The sequence below is a fragment of the Zingiber officinale genome, chromosome 2B (assembly GCF_018446385.1).
Source record: "Zingiber officinale cultivar Zhangliang chromosome 2B, Zo_v1.1, whole genome shotgun sequence".
In the NCBI taxonomy this organism is placed as follows: domain Eukaryota; kingdom Viridiplantae; phylum Streptophyta; class Magnoliopsida; order Zingiberales; family Zingiberaceae; genus Zingiber; species Zingiber officinale.
Genome location: NC_055989.1, coordinates 125234452 through 125255479, shown reverse-complemented (window position 1 = coordinate 125255479; position 21028 = coordinate 125234452). Strand labels below are relative to the sequence as shown.

The window sequence follows — 21028 nt, the reverse complement described above, 5'->3', positions numbered from 1 at the left end:
GTTGGGCCCGGCAACTGTACTTGCTGTGCGCGCATCCCTACTAGACCCGGGGTTGCAAGTCCCGAATTTAGCAGGGTTGTCTAGGCTATCTGAACCTAGGGATGACTGTGGGAGTCCAACCCAATGGATATCTAATCCAGTACAGTGCCACTGAAAATAAAATACTGATATCTATAGCTAACTGATATAACATGCTGTTTCTAGGTTATCTGAACCTAGAGCTAGGTTATCTGAACCTAGAGGCGACTGTGGGAGCCCACCCATTGGACCGTAGTCCCATAAAACTGAACTAAACTAATGTGCTAGTTTAAATGCCTCTAATGCATTTAACTGAGCTATTAAACATAACTGAGGTGGTATTTAGCTACACTAACATTTTACCGAACACTTGGTGTGCTCCAACTCTCTCATATAATAGGGAGATCACCTCTAGGCACCCGACAACGTCTAGAATCTCCAACTAAAGGAGAACAACGTGTCCGGCCCGTCTAGAGGCGTTCAACTAGATCCCTAATCCTCGAGGAGGGTTTAAACATACCCTATGTGCCGAAAAACCTGCATATAGCTAAAACTAATGCGTAGGAAACCAAACGGAGCTATTATACCGCAGGTGAGGGGTTTCTTACCTCGTATGCTAAATTCCTTACAATTCTATTCGCTAGAATTCCGGTGGAGATGACCTTCTCGACGACCCGCTCACGTCTTCGCGTTCCTCTCGCGGAGAAGAACCTCTTTCGTGTTGGAGTCGTCGCCGGAAGATGAGCCGAGAGCCCTTGGGGCTTGGGCGCCGAGAGAGGAGGAGGAAGAGGAGTGGGCGGCGGTGAAGGTTTTGGGAGAGGGATAGGTCACGGTGAAATTGATATTGCCGAACCAAGTTCTCAAAATAAACCAACCCCCAACTTAACCTTCCTATTTATACTAAGTGACTAATTCGGCCAACCCAATTATAATTATAATTGGTTCCCTTTCCTTTCAGCACGGCCCTGCTGGGTTCAACTGGTTCCCAACATTATCCCTAAGCCATAGGTCTCGGGTTCGACTCCCGCCTAAGCTATTTTCGTTTGTATTTATTTTTGTTACTTCCGCTACTCGGAAAATTCCGGAAAAATATCTAAAAATTCCAGAAAAATCATACTATATTTCTAAAACAGTTTTGAGAATTTTCGGGCGTTACAGTTGTACTCCACCGAGAAGGAGTAAAAGCTAGCCAGAGATTGTCAGGGACTGATCCACCAAAGGATCAAGGGGTCATCCACCTCAAGGACACGCCGTGGAGTAGGAACAAGCAATCTCTGAACCACGTAAAGGAATTGTGTTAGCGTTTGTATTCTTGTTTGATTTCATTGTTTTAGTTTTGTATTTCCGCTTGCCTAAACTAACCGTGTAGAGAAGAAAGGAAGTTGGGGGTGACCTAGCTATCCAACCCCCCTTCTAGCTGGCCACCGATCCCCTACATTTGTCTTGCCTAATCTCCAGTTAAGACTTACCCTTGCCAAACATTCGGTTCTACAAACCTGCTTAGATTTTGTCATGCCTAACCTCCAATTAGGATTTGTCCTTGCTAGTCATCCTGACTAAACTTTGTCTCTCTAAACATCAAATCATGTTTCGTTCAACCCTTGATCAAATTGACCAAACTTAAGTACATTGTCAAACATCAAAATTCTAGAGGTTGATTGTACCAACAATCTTCTCCTTTTTGATGTTTGAAAATTTTCTTAAGTTAAGCTTGGGTCTTAAGGGTTTTTATCAAGGTGGGAGGGTTACCAGATTGTTTAACTTAAGGTCACACTCCTCCTTTGACAAACATCAAACATGGATAATTTTATAAGCTTTGTACCAACAATATAAAGGGTTATCTTGGTAAAAAAGATATTCTCTAACACCCTTTTTGTTTGAATATATGAATTATTTTTGAACATGTCCTTCTTGAAATTGTCTTTCAAAATATTTTCAAATACATTTTCAATCGATTTTCAAAAAAATATTTTAAGAATTTTTCAAGATGTTTTTTTTTTCAATGGAAGATAGTTTCAAAAACATTTTCAAAGTAGTTTTTAAGATTTTCCAAATAAATTTCAAACGAGTTTTCAAAGATTTTCAAAACTAATTTTTAAAATAATTTTGAAAAGTATATTTGATCCATCAATTAGGGCTCCCTTTAACCTGACACACCCTTAGAAATCTTTATTAACTACAAAGAAAACTACCTGCGTGTCTTAGAGATTATTAAAATCAAAAGAACAATTAAATTATATTTTTCAAAATATGAATGAAAGTAGTTTTTCAAATGATTTCTCAAAGAATTTTTGAAGTAGTTTTTCAAATGATTTTTCAAAGTATTTTCAAACTATTTTTTAAAGTAGCAAAGATTTTTTAAAGACATTTAAAAAAATATTTGAGTAATCTTTTAAAGTTACCTCCCCTTAACCTGACACCTCCTGATTACCTTTGTTAGCCATAAGGAACTGTACCGAAGTGTCTAGGGGACTTATTGCTGACCTATAGAGTCTATGTCAAGTGTCGGTCAACCAATTTTCAAAGTTATATAAATTTTTGGAAACTATTTATAAGTGTACTCAATCAAGCATGAATTCCATTAAAACATTACTATGTTGAATCACTATTTTGGAAAAAGGTTTTTGAAAAATAATCTATAAATTTTAAAGGTTTTTTAAAAATATTTTTAATTTAAGTGTCCTTATCATCTCATTAGTTCTAAGTATCTTAGTACAATCTGTTGGACCGTTGGCGGTCGGCTAGAGGGGAGTGAATAGTCATGAAAAATAAGTTAGACAAATTTCTCTTACTTTTACTCTAGCAATGATGTACAATTAACAAATAATTTGCATAAAATAAAAGAAATAAATTAATAGGACTAAGGATTTTTTTTACTTGATTATAACTAGGGAGGTTGTTAATCCAAGACAATGAAAAATTCCACTAAAAATAACTCTTTCATGAAGGTGGAGTAGCCTCTTACAATCTTTAAAAGCTCAGAAATAGTTAAGAAGATTGATACAGTGAATGATGTTGTGAACCATAGCTTTAGATTGGCATTTATAGTGCTCTAGAAAAGTTACTATTTGCTGACATGGCATTGGAGGCGCCACGAAACAATTGGAGGTGCCTCCAATTGGATAAAGTTTTATCCACTACTTAACGGTCAACCAACGACTATGCTCAAATGAAGGCACCTTGGCTACTGTTCATTTGAGGCGCCTCCAAATAGCCGAAATGCCTTAGGTACTATTCATCTGATGTACCTTAGGGCCATCAAAGGTGCCTCAGGTCTCGAAATCTCCAGAAATACTATCGGTGCTCGAGGCACCTCCAATCCACTTTGAGGCGCCCGAAGCACTGTTTATCCAAATGGTCAATTACAATATTGACCATCCTTTTCCTCACACTCGCTTGGGTGATGCTCCGGTCATCTAGAGTTGAGGTCACCCGAACCCAACTTTTACCTTCTCCTCGAGTAGGCTTCCTCCCCAGCTTTTCATCCGTCGGATAAGTTGCACATGTCCTTCTTGTCAACCAGGGTACTCTTCCACATCTCCTCGTCCCTCGAATGCACTGAGTCCGTCAACTTTACTAGAAAGAGATAATTGCATATGAGATAAATTCTATCTTGCAAAATCACACTTGGGAACTTGTGGATCTTCCTCCGAGAAGTAAATCACTAGGTTGCAAGTTGATCTTCAAGAAGAAAATGAAATCAGATGGTACGATTGATATTTATAAGGTCAAATTGGTAATTGAAGATTATCGATAATGAGAAGGCCTTGATTACTTTGATACGTATTCTCTAGTGCCTAAAATAACTTCCATTAGAGTATTGTTGACTACTGTTGCTTTATAGAATTTGAAAATACATCAAATAGTTGTAAAGATAACCTTTCTAAATGAAAATTTAGAAGAGGAAATCTACATGGAGCAACCTGAAAGATTTTCTGTCCCATGATAGGAAAATATAGTTTGTAGATTGGTGAAATAATTATATGGCTTGAAACAAGTACCAAAGTAGTGGCATGAGAAATTTTATAATACCATGAATGAATATGAATTTAAAATTAATGAAGATGATAAATATGTCTACATAAAAGCCACAGAAAATGACTATGTTATTTTGTGCCTATATATAAATGATATACTTATTATTGAGAGTAATGATAAGATAATCAAATCTATCAAAGACATGTTGAACTCAAGATTTAACATGGGCCTAGCTGATTAATGTGAAACTGCAAGTGTCCTATTACATCGTGAAGTAATAATAATATTGATCCTGAGCTTTACCTCAGCATTTTCTACATGGGACCAGACCTTCATTGGTCAGAGTTATGCCCCTTTGGCGGTGATAGTGACCTAGCCGAAGCAAGAACCGATTGGTGGTGGAGTTCCCATTTGGATTGTATTGTTCAGATTGTGTAGGCGATGAGCTTGGCTATCAATGTGCTGCCCTCTTTCAGATTCAGGGGTTCTTTGATGATGGCTGCCAGTTTTCTTGGAGGCCACCGGTGTGGAGGAGGACTAGGACCAGTGACCATTAGGAGGAGCAGCCATAGATAGTCGGGATCGCAGCGACGATGATAGCAGTACATTAGTGACAGTGATGTGTTGTATATCGTAGTTGTATGTGTGAAGGGTTGTCATTGGACCATGGTGGACAGGGATGTAGGTTGGTGTACCTGCGCATACACTAGCCCATTTTAGCAGTGCTCTGCCTTCGAGTATGACACCATCTAGCTAGATGGTATGACGAGTACCCACACTGATTTGACATTTGTTCAAACATGATGAGATTGGGACCGACCTTATCATTTGTCTGTATGTGTTTTTGGTGATATCTTATTTACCTTTTCATAAAAAATAAAAATAAAAATAAAATAAAAATATCGATCCACAAGGACTATTGATTAAGTACTAGTTGATTTCACTTGACAAATTATCTAGACATTCGAAGGTTGGTTGAGGTCACGAGCACAAGAGAGCAAGTGAGATTGACAGAGAGAAAGAGAGAGAAAGGAAGAGAGAGAGGAAGTGCACTAAGAGGGAGAGAGAGTGATTGGGGGAATAATTCTAGGAGTTCGGTTTCATTGCAATACTAGTTAATGAGCTATGTCTTGGTTATATCCTACCCTCAATGTGTATGAACTTGTAGGGATCCTAACTATGTACCAGTGATATCCTCTTGAGATGGTGCACCAGAATGTTTCCCCCCCATGGGTATCTAATGCCACTAAGTGGAGAAGGTAACTTAGAGAGTGTGATTAATGGTATACTCGTCACATGAGGGCCCCCCCCCCACCCCCCCCCCGGTCATGCATCTCTAGATTACACAAATCACTTCTTAACACTAGATAGAGAGAAACCCATTAAGATATTAAACCATCCCTTGTAGAGAATTGGTCTCCATTTCAAGGCAATACTCAAGATGTCCGGTTAAAGGGATACCCCCTATCATATGAGAGTCCCCTGGTCTTATGATCTCAAGCATACACTACAACAAAACTACAGAAAGATAATGGTGAAAAACCGTTGTTAAATGTCCCAAAATTCCTCTATTAATTGACGCGTTGAGAAAGATAGAACCCTCAAAAGATAACTATTTTTAACCGTTGTTGTTTTAAGGAAAAGACGATGGTTTTTTACCTTTGTCTTTTAAGGGCTTTATCTTTCTCAACGTGTCAATTTACAATAGATTTTTTGGGCCTTTTACAACGGTTTTTCATCGTGGTGTTTCAAGTGAAATTACAACAGCTTATAACCGTTGTCTTTGAGTGTCATATTTTTCTCAATGCGTTGATTTACAACGATTTTTGACAACGGTTTTTTACCATTGTGTTTTAAGTGATAAGACAACAGTTTATAACCGTTGTCTTTGAATGACCTATCTTTATCAATACCTTGATTTACCACAAATTTTTTTGGGGTCTTAGACTTTAACCGTTGTCATTCGTATTGAAATATTATCATTTTAACCATTTAACCATTATTATTTCTCAACACACTATAGGACAATAAACCGTTATCTATAAACATCTATACAATAAACCATTGTATATATATTATCCTATTTCCAATGATCACTTCTTACAAGCATATATACAAACGTGTAGCAAAACTAGGGGTGTAAATGAATCAAGCCACTCATAAGCTATTCGAAGCTTGATTCGATAAAAGCTCATTTGAGCTCGTTTAATGAGGCTTGTTAAGATAAACAAACCAAGCAGAAGCTTTATAATACTCGGCTTGTTAGCTCGTAAATATGTTCGTTAGTAAGATCGTGAACCAACTTTTAAATGGAAAAATAATAGTTTTGATATTGAATTTATAGATTTTACAGTTTACTTAAAAAAAAAATAAAGACAAATATATTAAATCTATTTATTACACTTTTGGTTTACTTGGTTTAGAGCCTGTGACGACTCCTACTCTAGGGTCCGCGATCGTTGATCACTTATGTTGGGCAATCACTATAGTATCAAAAATTCTTTACAAAGAGGAGTACAATAGATTTTTAATTTAAGCACTACAATTGAAAGTTATACCGATAACTTTAAGGATCTGGAGGGTTGTGCTCTGGGTTGTCAAAGTTGCAGGATCATCATTAGTGCAGCGCACATGAGAAAGATTGTGAAGAATGAAGTGTCAATTTCTATCCCGAAGCTACTGGTAGAACCCCATTTTATAGCCGAGCTAGACTTGATCCAGATCCACTGATCTCGGGATCAGTATTTGACTCGATGTTGATCGGTCGACTGATCCTCTATGATCGGTCAACCGAACCTTCTAAATCTACCCCACTTCCAATCCAAATTCTGTCGCTTCAGATAAAACCTTTGTTCAGTCCACCGATCCCATCGTTCGATAGACCAATCCCGCTGTCCTCGCTGCCTTATTTGGTTCGATCAAGTCACTACTTATCCACCGTTCGATGGACTGAATCTGAGGTTTGGTCGACTGATACCTTGGTTGAACCTGATTAAGTTGTTACTTATCTGATCTTTTAGCTTGAGGGTTCAGTTGACCGATCCTGACATTCAGTTGATCAAATAGTGCAAAATTTGAACCTTCAAAATTATTAGTATCTTGCAAAATAGAGTTAGAATAATAGGCAAGTAATATATAAAAAGTAACTTCGACAACCTCCTGATTGTCTTGTCCTGACTTTGAGTTTCGCTGAAACTCTAGGTTGGACTAACACCTACTGTTCCCTTTTCGGAGAACATGTCCTCATCTACTCCTCTCAGGAGAGTTTACATTTTGTCAGACTGGTCCTCCAGATCGTCTGGACTTTTACTGAGCATCCGAGACCTCAAGACTTTTTCCGCTGGACGTCTGATCCCTGACCAGTTCAGTCTTTCAACTGGTGTTCGTGACCCCCAGGACTTCCACATAGAATCCATGACCCTAGGATTTCGCCTGACGTCCTCGACCTGCCAAGACTTTGCCCAGTCATCCGAACTAGGACTTCGTTGCCTAACTATAGCTCAGACTTTCTTTTGCCTAAGATCATTTAGGACTTTTCTGCACACTCAGTTCAACTTGTTAGACAACAAGACAACTTAATTTTGAACCCCTTTACTATTATCAAAACACAAGTTCAATCGTCTAGTACTTCCTGCACCAATAGTTATCTGATGGTTATATGATTTAACATCATTCTCAATTGTTCTATCCTTCCGGCAGTCCTGCAATTATACCAAATAATAGGCGATAAGACAACTAAACAAGTTTTCACACAAAAAAATTAAATTAACTATAAACTATCTAATGATTCATCTCCATCTTTCTTTGCACACCTACAAGTCAGAAAATAAAATAAATTATAGAATATTTATTTTATAAAAACTAAGAAAGTATAAACAGATAGGACAATAAAGGCCACCTATCCTTGAAAACTCATTTCTACCATGAGATGGAAAGTTTCTTGCAAGCCTTGTACTCTAGCACTTTTTGACACCAACACACCTTTAATGGATGCTTAATATTAAAAGATTAGAGAATAATTGAAGTTAATAAAAATAAAATTATTGGAGACTTAAACTAATGAAGGTGTTTTGTGCACTCCCTCTGGTTTCAACTGAGGTAATGGTGGGATGTGAAAGCAAGGCTGCAAGTAGTTGACAAATAGCATGAACATAATAAATCTTATTGTTTCTCAAAATATTCGGTTCTACAAATCATATTTAACAAGGATCACTATGCAATACATTACCTAGAAGACAAAATGATGAAGAAACTCCAGTGCAAAGGGTCTTTTAGTGGAGTCCCACGAACAAAGTGACTGCCAAATAAGTGAAGATATTAGAATGCAACAAGGCGATCAAAACAATGAGAGCAGAAGTATTCATTTTGTGACTTGCCGAGATAAGATCAACTGCATCCTTGCTGGCTGTTGGAATCAGCACGAAAAGAGGGATACCAGCAAGCTAATTAAGGTAGTCTAAATAAGACATTATCAAAAATTTATTCAAGCTTTCATAGGATATAAACAATATTCCTCAATTTGAATCAAAACACAAAGAAAGCAAAACATAAAACAAATGTTTTCCATATCTGGACACAAAACCTAAGATCATCAAAGAAGCAACAAGACAACAACCATGTTGCCGCCAAAGATAGGTTATGTTAGTATCTCAAGTTTGCAATTCACATGTGCAAACCAATTGATAAATGGTAAAAAAAAAATCTCAAAAGAATGAGAACCCAGTGATCCTAATAAATCAGTTGTATAGAAAAGGCATTTGGAGTGGGGAAAAATAAATTTACAGAGCAACAAACACACCTATGGGAACTGATATTTCATTGCTTCTGCAAGTTGTAGTCCTTCTGACTAAGAGTAGCTATTTGGAGATATAATAACATTGCATATTTTTAATAACTCATTTGCCTCACTAAAAATTGTAGTCCAAATAAATTAGCTGGTAGAGGGGTGAGACATCAAACAATGAAATTCAAGGTTCCATCAATTTAGCTTGACACTTAAAACTGCTTAACCTCTATAGAAAGTTCAAATTCACCTAAAGCATCAGTCATTTAGCAAAAAAACAATGTGTAAATAGCTAGTCAACAAAGGGTCTACAATATCCCTTTATAGTAATATGATAGAAGAAATTATAAGTTTTATAGTTAACGAAGAACATATACCAATTTGACGAGAACCTCAATCCAAGAAAAAGGAGAAGTGTGAAAAATTCAACCATGATATCTCCCATTGCCCACATATCTGACATTTGAATAATATAATAATTTCATATAAAAATAAAGTTGATTATATGCATATCTTGGATCAGTTCACTAACTAATTGCAGAACTGTAAATAGAAGATTGAAGCAAAACTTCCGGAGCTCAATGCCTACGACATCACCACAACCAAAGCACGTGAAATTAAAAAATATAAGATCACAAGTGCTTGTCACAAACATGCTTACCAACGTGTTGAAACATATTCTATGAATGGTGACTTCGAATGAACTTCACGAGCAAGGCCAAAATATGCTATCTTCACAAGGTCCATGGTTACCAATAAATTCTCTGCAAAGGTCATAATCTAGTTTAACAGAATTCTAACATCACCAAAATAATTACAAGTGTATAAATCACATTTAATAGAATAAATGCTAATCATAGATAACAACGTTGTAGGAACAGATCTGTTAAGAACACACAAATGAATCTTTATGGGGATATTTGGTTAAAAGTGGAACTAAAGAAGGTACGTCTACCTCCCATGTTGATAAGTCACTTCCTCGAGTTGGATGTTTGGTCAAATCTAGATCCACATAGAAGGTGCAGAGTTTGATGTCTCGAAGCTGCAAATCTAGACACGAGTAAGATTAGCGTGGTAAGCAAGACATTGAAAAATCCCATTAATAGACACAACTGATAGATTATATATTGGCCATAGGAAGCCTTGTTCTTGTCATTGAAATGAGGTGGGGAAGCTGCCATGCCTCCCAAACTTGAATTAAATGGAAATGGGAGAAGACCCCTAAATTCTTCATCTATCCATTGAACTTCCTTAATGTACGAAGGCACAAAAATTGAAGAAGGATAACAATGCCATTCACTTCTGATCCAAAGCAGAGTCTTTGTGCATAAAGGCAATTCCATCAAATTTAAAATTATAATCTAATCAAACAATATGCGTAATCAACGAGACTTTCAAAACAAAATTTGAGAATGAAGTGACACTTTGATCACCTTAAGCATCAATTATGTAGAATTATTTTCATGTTTGTTTCCTTTTACTCTAAACACTATCAAAGGTACATAAGAACGATGGAAAAGTAATGCTGATCATTCGAAAAGAACAGGTAGAGATGTTGCATCTTAAAACTTGATATTGAATTTACTACAAATAGGATAATTCTAGTTCAAAAAAAAAAAAAAAAGCTTACCATTTCCAATAACATCGTGATGGCCCAAGTGTTTATATATTTCCAAAGGCGCAAAGTAACCATTATATAGAGAACGTGCAGCTATGGGATGCACACAATCAGAGGCCAAGAAAAATGGGTCTTAGTCCCTTAGCAATCTGTGTAGATAGACAAGGAGAAATCAAACATAGTATAGTTACTTGCTTAAACAATGGACCATATTATGAAAGTAAGAACATACCATAACAATCAATGAGTCTTCCACTACATACTTGTTGCGGAAAAGATCCGGGAAAACTATCAATGGTAGCAGTTGCTATGATGCAAATAAGACACAACAAAAGATCCAGGAAACTATCAATGATAGCAGTTGTTGCGATGTCGATAAGCGGATATATTGGATAGAGAAATTTGTGACGACACAACAAATTAGCCTAGCATAAGACCTAAATTAAGATGTGCATTTATAATTTGCTTACATATCTCGATGAAGATATGTATGCGATGTTAGACAAGAGAGTAAGTATCATATACAACTAAGGACAAATTATTTCTAAACCTAGATAAACATTTAAGAAAAGGAGAACAAGTAGTTGAAATGAGATGATCTAGTTTAACTGAGAGAAAATTAGAATGGAGTATAAAATGGCTTAAGCGAAATCATTCTAAACTTGTTTAAGACCAAAGGAATTCTTAAATGTTTAGCTTTATAGAGAATCAATTTTCTAATGAGATCAACAAAGTAATCAATCTTCATGAACAATACCTTTCTTCATTGTGAGGCTGTAATGATATGAAAGCCAGCCAAATATACACGGGAGAGACCACAATCAACAGTTCAGGGTCATATTTCCTCCTCACAACAGGGACAAATGGCATGGAAAGTAATGAAAGAATAAAACAGATATTGAAGTTGTTAAATATGTTCCTGAAGTAAAATGAGAATCCTTCAATTCTATATAAGTTACTCTGACCACCTCCAAAAACATTATATTTCAACAGATTAAATACTAAGGATGCTCATCTTCTGTAGCAATACAAATCATCAAACAATGAAATAGCTTGCCAAAAAAATTTTCCCAAAAAAAAATAAACTCATGGCCAATGTTAGAGATTGTTGAACTACTAATAAATGTTGTTATGTCCTTACAAGAATAAGTAAAGAGGTTAATAGCCCTAATAAAAATACTCTTCTGAAGCCTCCCTTTGTCAATGAAAAGAAAGTAACTAGAAGAAAAACTAAAATAGAGAATGGCTAGCCTATGATCACTCCAACAACAACTAAAGTAAAAACCATTGCATGCTTTTGAAGAAGAAAAAGAGCTGATGAAAGAGTAACAACATACATGAAGAAGTTACTAGGAAGAAAACCTAAAAGAAGTAATTAAGATAATGAGAGAAGCTAATTACATAGAGATAAGGAACAATGAAATTAAACAAATTTAGTTGTCACCAAATAAGAATATAAAGGACAACAATTATGGTTAAGCCAAGGTGAGCACTCAAGAATGAACAAAATATAGAAAAGAATCAAATAGTTACCAACAGACAACAAATAATAACAAAGGAAAAGAACCTTACTTGTACTGGCAAAGAAATAACCACTGGTTAGGCATACAATGGCAAGTGTACACTAAGCAACCCTTTTGGCATATTTACTTGAAAGGGATGCGGGCGGTGATTGTTGTGCACAAAAATTAAATAGATGCAATGTTTAGGGTTTTTTTTTGTGTGTGTTCCCGATGCATGAGTTTTAAGGAGGGGAAAAAATACAACGTTAATAATTTTATAGACAACGATTTTTACCGTTGTCTTATTATCACAACGACAATGGTTTATGCACCATTGTGCCAAGCCTTGAGAAAATATTTTCTTTTACAGCAGTTCATTTAACCGTTGTCCTAACTATTGTTACAATGGTTCTTTTGGAGTAACCGTTGCATCAAATACAACGGTTTTGTCAAAAATCGTTGTCGTTTACCAAATTTATAATAGTTTTTCCTAAAATTGTTATCTTTGTGATGTTGTCTTTGTGCGGTTTTGTTGTAGTGATACCTTCTACAAGGTGATCAATCAATATAATTGTTTAATTAAATAACACATATTCATAATTAAAGTTCACACAAACATTTAATCAAACATGAACTAGGCGCACAAAATTCATGAGATATGAAATTACGAAATACAAAGTGTTTACATCAACAATCACATTACAATTACTTCCTACATCCTAAGAATAGGAGATCTTCTCCATTGCGAAGGATTTACAACTAAAGACACAAAATAAAGCATTCTTACATTCAAAATATTAGATAGAGAAGAAAAATGCTTTTTTCGAGGAGATTATCGGTGTCTTTGAAATGCTTCCTTGCTCCGGAGGTGGACAGATCGACGAAGTGAAGGCTCTAGGATTCCTCCTAGAGAGAAAACCCTCCCCAAGAAATGGGGGACATTACAAGAAAAAAAGTTTATCATGCCATTTTCTCGATGACATTTATTAAAAAAATGTTCTTATAAACATTATATATGATCCGGCGGTACGGACGCGGGACCCCCTTTGAGGGGAGTCAATGCCACATGGAGGTCAAAGGTCAAACGGCCGACCAGAAAGGGGGGACAGACCGGCCGAACGGAGTTTAAGCGGAATCAAAGACAACCCGACGGGGAGTCGGGTCTCCTACGCTCATGGTGAATAAGGTCGCCGGGCCGAGCGGGTAGCCTGCTCGGCCGAGGCATAAAGCAGTAATGCTGTGAACAGTTTTATCCGAGCACACGACCTGGAATCTCCCGAGCGGATCAGTACCTACGTCCGGTCGGACGTGATGGGACTGCCGAGCGGCCGGACGCTCGGTGCGGGAACAGAAGAGACAAAAGGACAATGGAAACATCGAGAAACATCTTCTGACAACATGCATGTCCAACGATCAATGCATACACTGAACCTTACGACAGAAGGTTCTGTTGTCCCATCAGAGAAGTGCTCGGACTGTAGCAGTATGGTGTCAGACAAGCTCCTCTGACAAGTCCATACTGAGGTATGGTAAGAGGACACGTATTCACCTCGGTATGTGTGCATAAGCCTCTTCACAACTCTATATAAGGGTCCTCACACTTCGTCGGATGTACGCATTCTCCGATATTCGAAGTCACTTCCTAGTTTTCTCTTGTCTGACTTGAGCGTCGGAGGGTCGTCGCCGGGAACCCCTTCCCGGCCCAACTTCCTCGCAGGTTCGCCGGAGACCCCTACGACCGGCCGGAGATCCACGTCATCAGTTCGGAGAGCGCCACGTGCCCAGCATCCGTTGATTCAACGTTTGGACAGGATCAAATTGGCGCCGTCTGTGGGAACACACCTGCATCCGAGCGGAAGCAATGGACGAAGCTGGACGACCGCATACGGTGATGCTTTCCACGGAGGAGCTCGACGCTCTGATCGAGGCAAGAGCAGCTAAGCTTGTGGAACAACAGAAACAGAAGGCGCAAGCCGAGCGGATGGAGCAACAAGCGACGTCCGCGTCGGGAGGCCGAGCGGAAGCACCACCGGCAACAGTTCCATTTCATCGGGCCCTATTTCGTACGCCTCCTGAAGCCTCAACAGTTTACCGTGACCGAGGATCTTCGTCCGACGAGGCGCTCAGACGAGACAACAGAAAAGGCAAGGCTCCCCGAACGGACGCATCCCCCGAACGGATCAACCGGCAATTTTCAGAGGTTATCCTACGGGACCCTCTGTCAAAGAATTATGTTCCACCGGCGATCGGGGAATACAACGGAACCACCGACCCGGACGACCATCTGGGTAAGTTCGACAACACAGCTACCCTACATCAATACACAGATGGAGTAAAGTGTCGGGTGTTCCTCACAACCCTCTCGGGATCGGCGCAACGGTGGTTTCGGAGGTTGCCGGACGGATCCATTACAAATTTCAAGGAGTTCCTCACGGCCTTCCTCCACCATTTTGCAAGCAGTCGGCGTTATCAGAAGACCAGTGTCAGTCTGTTTGCCATCAAACAAGAGCCCAGGGAGCCGCTCCGAGCTTACATCCAGCGGTTCAACCGGGTGGTCATGGATATTCCAACGGCCACCTCAGAGACGATGATGAATGCGTTCACACAAGGCCTCATGGACGGTGACTTCTTCCGCTCACTCATTCGGAAGCCGCCCCGAGACTACGATCATATGTTACACCGGGCCAATGAATACATTAATGTGGAGGAAGCCTAGGTGGCCCGAAGAAAAGAAGCTCCAACCGAGCGGCCAGCCCCCGCCGAGCGGAAGCCGCTCGCTGGCCACCAGCCGCCCAGAGGACCTCGAGCTGAAGCAGTCCGCCCTCACCACGTAAGGTCCCACGTCGTTCAAGAGGTAGTTATCGAGCGGCCCAAACCAAAAAAGAAGATATGGACCCCGATGTTTTGCTCGTTCCACCGGACGGACACGCATAACACAAGAGATTGCCGAAGCCTTCCCCTGATCGCCCACCCCGTTCCCCGGGGTGGCCACCGTCGATCACCATCATCCGACAGGCGACAACGACACCGTGAAGCCGATCGACGACGGTCGCCCGAGCAGTATCATCCTCAGAGGCATGAGGACAATTCCCGGGTAGCTAAGGAGCGGCCTAGGTCGTCCGCACGGGAGGAAGAAAATAGAAGCAACACGTCTCGCGGCGAAATCAACATAATAGCTGGTGGGCCGACCGGAGGTGACTCCAACAGAGCAAGGAAGGCGAGCGTCCGGCAGCTCCAGATTCATGCGGCCGGCTGCAGTCAAGAACGGGCGAGCGGGCCTGAAATCAGCTTCGGGCCAGGGACCTTGAGGGAGTTGAAGTGCCACATGATGACGCCCTCCTCATCAAAGCGGTAATAGCTAACTATACAATTCACCGCATTTTTATCGATACAGGCAGCTCGGTCAACATTATCTTCAAAAAGGCCTTCGACCAACTGCAAATCGATCGAGCCGAGCTGCTGCCCATGACAACCCCCCTCTACGGGTTTACGGGCAATGAAGTTCTGCCGGTCGGACAGGTCCGACTGGCTATTTCGCTGGGAGAAGAGCCGCTCAGAAGGGCGCGGACTGCAAACTTCGTCGTGGTCGACGCTCCCTCTGCATACAATGTCTTCTTAGGGCAACCGGCACTCAGTGAGTTCCGAGCGGCCGTCTGCACCTTCTACCAAAAAATTAAGTTCCCTGTTGAGGATAAAGTCGGAGAAGTGCGAGAGACCAACTGGCGGCTCGGCGATGCTACGTCAAAATGGTCCGAGCAGAAGCTAATTCCGCTCAGAAGACGCCGCGGATCGAGGTGAACGCCATTACCGAAAAACCACCCTCTTTGGTTTATGAAGAAAAAGAGGAAGTGCAGATTCACCCCACCCGATCAGAGGCCACCACATTTATTGCGGCCGATCTGGAGGCAAGCCAGAAAAAGGAGGTGATTAAATGTCTCCAGAGAAACTGTGATGTCTTCGTTTGGTCGACGCACGAGCTGCCGGGAATCTCGCCAAGTATCGCACAGCATGAGCTTCACGTCCGACCGGACGCTTGGCCGGTGAAGCAAAGGAAGAGGGACTTCAGCGCCGAACAAAACGCCATCATCCGAGCGGAAGTCGAAAAGCTCCTGGAGGCCGGCCATATAAGGGAGGTCCGGTTCCCGAGCTGGCTTGCAAATGTAGTGCTAGTCTCCAAGCCGGGCAACAAGTGGAGGGTTTGCATCGACTTTAGGGATCTCAACAAAGCATGCCCAAAGGATTTTTACCCTCTGCCCCGGATTTATCAACTGGTGGACTCCACAGCCGGCTGCGAGCTGATATGCATGCTAGACGCCTATCAGGGCTACCATCAAGTGCCGCTCGCCCAAGAAGATCAAGAGAAGGTCAGCTTCGTCACGGCCGACAGCACTTACTATTACAATGTAATGCCGTTCGGACTGAAGAACGCGGGAGCAACTTATCAGCGTTTGATGAACAAAGTATTCAAAGAGCAGATCGGACGCAATTTAGAAGTGTACGTGGATGATATTCTCGTCAAGTCCGTCCGATCGGCTGATCTTTTTGCGGACATGGAGGAGACCTTCCGAACGCTGAGGAAGTATGGAGTCAAGCTGAATCCTCAGAAATGTCTGTTCGGTGCAAAAGGCGGGCGTTTCTTGGGCTACATAATGACCGAGTGGGGCATAGAGGCAAATCCCAGCAAGGTAAAAGTGTTGCAAGATATGCCGCCCCCAAGAAATCTAAGGGAAGTACAACGCCTGACCGGTCGAATAACCGCGTTGTCAAGATTCATCGCCAAGACTGCCGATCGGAGCCTCCCTTTTTTCAAGATCCTGCGCAAAGCTACTAAGTTCCATTGGGACGAGGAATGCGATCGGGCGTTTGAAGAGCTGAAGACATACCTAAACTCTTTGCCCGTATTAGCCAAGCCAACTGTAGGTGAGCCGCTCTGTATTTATCTATCTTCAACCGAGTGGGCAGTCGGCTCAGCATTAGTGAGGACGAGCGGTGAAGAGCAACCTGTGTACTTCTTGAGCCATATTTTAAAAGATGCTGAATCCCGCTACACTGGGCTCGAGAAGCTGGCTTTTGCTTTGGTCCTCGCCGCTCGGAGACTTCGTCCTTATTTCCTGGCACATACAATCATCGTCCGGACGAATAGCCCATTGGGAAGAGTACTGCTGAATCCAGAAGCGTCCGGACGGCTCATCAAATGGACGACGGAGTTGAGCGAATTTGACATTCAGTATCAACCCCGATCGGCGATAAAGGCACAGTCCTTGGCAGATTTTGTTACCGAAGTGCAAAATTCCGAGCCCGAAGCAATGTGGAAAATATTTGTGGATGGATCGTCTACTCGGCTCGAGAGCGGGATATGTGTGCTATTACTCTCCCCCCAGGAAAAACGGATGCACTTATCCGTCCGGCTGGACTACAAAGCCACAAATAATGAAGCGTAGTACGAGGCCCTCATAGCCGGCTTGCAGGCAGCCCGGCATGTAGGCGCCGGTCGGGTGACACTCTATTCAGACTCCCAGCTGGCCGCTCAGCAGCTCTCAGGCACTTTTGAGATTAACAACGCTCGACTCAAGCTCTACGCTGAGGCCTTCGAAAAGCTCAAGGCTCACTTCAGAGAAGTTATTATCCAGAAGATACCCCGAGCGGAGAACCAAGCGGCAGATGAGTTAGCCAAACTTGCAAGTTCAATATCACCGGTCGTCATCCAGCAGCCGATCGAACAAGTATCCTTGGTGGCGCACATCGACCGGATGGAAGGTCTCACATTTCCGAGCGATTAGAGGATAGTCATCATGGAGTTTCTCCGCTCGGGTGCTACACCTTCCGATCGGGAGGAAGCCCAGTTATTGAGGAGGAGAGTCGGTCGGTTCACGCTCGTTGGAGACCAGCTCTACAAGAAGGCTTTCTCCCGCCCACTTTTGAAATGTGTGAGCTCGGAAGATGCGGCGTACATCCTCCAGGAAGTGCACCAAGGATCGTGCGGAGGACATCCGGGCGGACGATCGCTGGCTAGGAAGATCCTGCTGACTGGGTACTTCTGGCCAACACTGCAAGAAGACGTCGCTCGGACCGTCGCGACGTGCCTCTCCTGCCAGAAGTACTACAACTTCTCCCACCGATCGGCAGAGGAGATGAAAGCGTCTACAGTATCCTGTCCGTTCGATCAATGGGGAATGAATATCGTGGGTCCGTTCCCTATGGCGACCTGTCAGCGGAAGTTTCTACTAGTGGCGGTCGACTACTTTTCCAAATGGGTGGAGGCCGAGCCGCTGGCGAAGATCACCGAGCAAATGGTCAAAAAATTTATCTGGCAGCATATAATATGTCGGTTCGGCATTCCTCGCCGGCTCATATCTGATAACGGACGACAGTTCGTCGGGAAGCAGCTCGAAGAATGGTGCAAAAGTTATGGCATCGAACAACACTTTACTTCCGTGGTGTATCCCCAAAACAACGGCCAAGCAAAAGTAACTAACAGAGAAATACTCAGAATTCTTCGGGCTCGACTTGACCACATAGGAGGAAGTTGGGTGGACGAGCTGCCAGGCGTCTTATGGGCTATCCGCACGATCCCAAAGGAGGGAACGGGAGTCACGCCATTCCATTTAGTGTACGGCGGCGAAGCAGTTATCCCAGTTGAAGTCGGCGTAGAGTCCGTCCGGATCCAGAACTATGATGATGACAATGCCAAGCGGAGGAACATGGAGCTGGACTTAATTGACGAAGAGCGAGCCAAGGCGTCCGTCCGGCTGATGGCGTACCGGCTGAGGATGAAGCAGAATTACAATCGGCGCGTGATCCCCAGAGCGTTCCAGGTCGGCGACCTAGTGTGGAAGAAAGTAAAGTCGGTCGAAGACGTTGGCAAGCTGGAGGCTCCTTGGGCGGGCCCCTTCAAAGTCATCGAAAAGCTCCGCTCGGGTGCCTATTATCTGGAGGATGAAGACGGACGACAACTGGACCGACCATGGAGCGCGAACCACCTCCAACCTTACCGGGTGGGGTGAAAGGTGCGCCAATGTAATGAATATTGTATATTTTCCGTTCGGCTGTATATTTGAAATGCATGAGTAAAAATTGGGAAATTAGCACAAGTATAAGGCATCGTCAGACGAATCGGAAGACCGTCGAGCTCCGACGTTAAAAATCGAGAGTCGCGCCGGCGATTATAAACCCTCCGGCCGGAAGACCGTTGAGCTCCGACGTTAAAAATCGAGAGTCGCGTTGGTGACTATAAACCCTCCGGCCGGAAGACCGTCGAGCTCCGACGTTAAAAATCGAGAGTCGCGCCGGCGACTATAAACCCTCCGGCCGGAAGACCGTCGAGCTCCGACGTTAAAAATCGAGAGTCGTGCCGGCGACTATAAACCCCCTGGCCGAAAGACCCTCGAGCTCCGACGTTAAAAATCGAGAGTCACGCTGGCGACTATAAACCCTCCCGCCGAAAGAAGACAATATAGAGGTCGACTTTTAAGTCGTTTGGCCGATCGGCCAAGTAACCAAAGGTACTTCGTGAACATCTGGCGGAAATCCCGTTTGCGAAACAGGATATATTCAGCCGAGCGGACTGGCTACACAAAATACTTCGTAAAAAACCCCTTTCGAACACAAGAAAGGTGGGATGAAAAGCGAATAGCGAGGAGAAGTGAAGGAACATGAACAACGGTAGTTGGCGAGCCGAGCGGATAGCACTCGTGTTGATTAGCAAAAGAAAAAGCACACAAAAGCATACCATTAAAGAAATTAAGGCCGAGCGGCCGAATTACAAAACAAGGATAGTTTTTGGTCGAGCGACCGAATTACATATAAACTTCTATTCTAGATAATCGTAGAGATCCTTCGGGATGGTGCTGAGGAGCGTCGCCTGGTCTTGGGCCGGGATGAGGACGGAGTCGGGAAGATGACCCTTGGACTTCAAGTAGGTCGTGGTGGCATTCATAGCAAGCTCGAATGCAGTGTACATCCGTTCGCAGACTTTTTCGGAGAATTCGACCGAACGGATGTAATTTTGCCTCAAGGCGGCGACCCGGCTCGGCTCAGCCTCCTGGTATTCTTTGAGGGCCGCTCGGGAGGCGTCGGCGGCGGCCTGGTGTTCTTGCAGGGCAGCCTCAAGTTTCGTCACTACGTCCGATCGGGCCGCCTTCTCACCGGCCAGCTGGTCTATCAGCTCCTTGACTTTTTGCTCCAAGCCCCGAGCCTCGACATTCTTCTTCTCCAGATCGGAGATTGCCGTCTTCTTCCGCTCGGTGGTGAGGTTTTTCTTCCGCTCAAGCGTCTTCACTTGCCTTTCAAGTTCTCCCAGAGTGTAAGCCTGATCGGCGGTCTTCTTTTGCTCGGCCGCCAGTAGATCTTGGGTCTTTTTGAGCTCTTTCTGCAGCTCGGCATAAGAAGGACCCTGGGAGGGCGCGCCACCTGAACTCCTTAACCTTTTTAGCTCCTCGTCCATCATAGCCAGACGATTGGAGACCGCGATCTCCTCTACCCATCTCTGCAATTAACAAAATCATTAATAGCCGATTGGAAAGAGCGCATAAAGGACTTGAGAAAACACGCTTACCCCAGTAGCCTGTTGCATATGGCTGTTGGCCAGATTGCTGAGTGGAATCATGGCGACGCGTGCCCGAGCGTCGGCCCACATTTCGGCTAGAGGCCCCTTCATTGTGATCATGTGCTCGGGCGCAGTTAGCCGAGCGGACTCGGGCAGTAGCTCTTCGGTGGGAAGATGCAGGGTAACCCTGATGGTACGGTGCCGACCGGGAGTCGTCTGGGCGAAAGCCGGGGAAGGATCGGAGGCCGGTGCAGACATCTGGGACAAAATGGCCGAGCGTTCGACTCGGCGTGGAGCGGGCGGAAGGACGCTGACTGGAACGACCTCGAGGGGGTTCGCATACGCGTCCAGTTGGGATGGAGTCCGATCGGACGAAATAGCCTCAACCGCTGGGGCTTTGCCGTGAGAATCGGCGGTGGCCCGCTCGGACGACTACACCGCGGAAGTAGCTGAGCGCAGCGGTGTCTCCGCTCGGGGCCTCTTTTTTCGAAGAGGACGCTCTTCCTCCTGAGCGGAGCCTTCCTCCCGAGCGGAAGGCCTTCGGCTGGAAGTTACGCCAACTGCCGGCTCCAGGAGAGAAGCCT

At 43.1% G+C, this 21028-nt stretch overlaps 1 pseudogene; it reads right to left on the bottom strand.

The window, feature by feature from the left end:
- LOC122048655 overlaps nt 1–20471 on the bottom strand; it is a 30913-nt pseudogene extending 10442 nt beyond the window's left edge.
- Nucleotides 20472–21028: the final 557 nt, after the last annotated feature.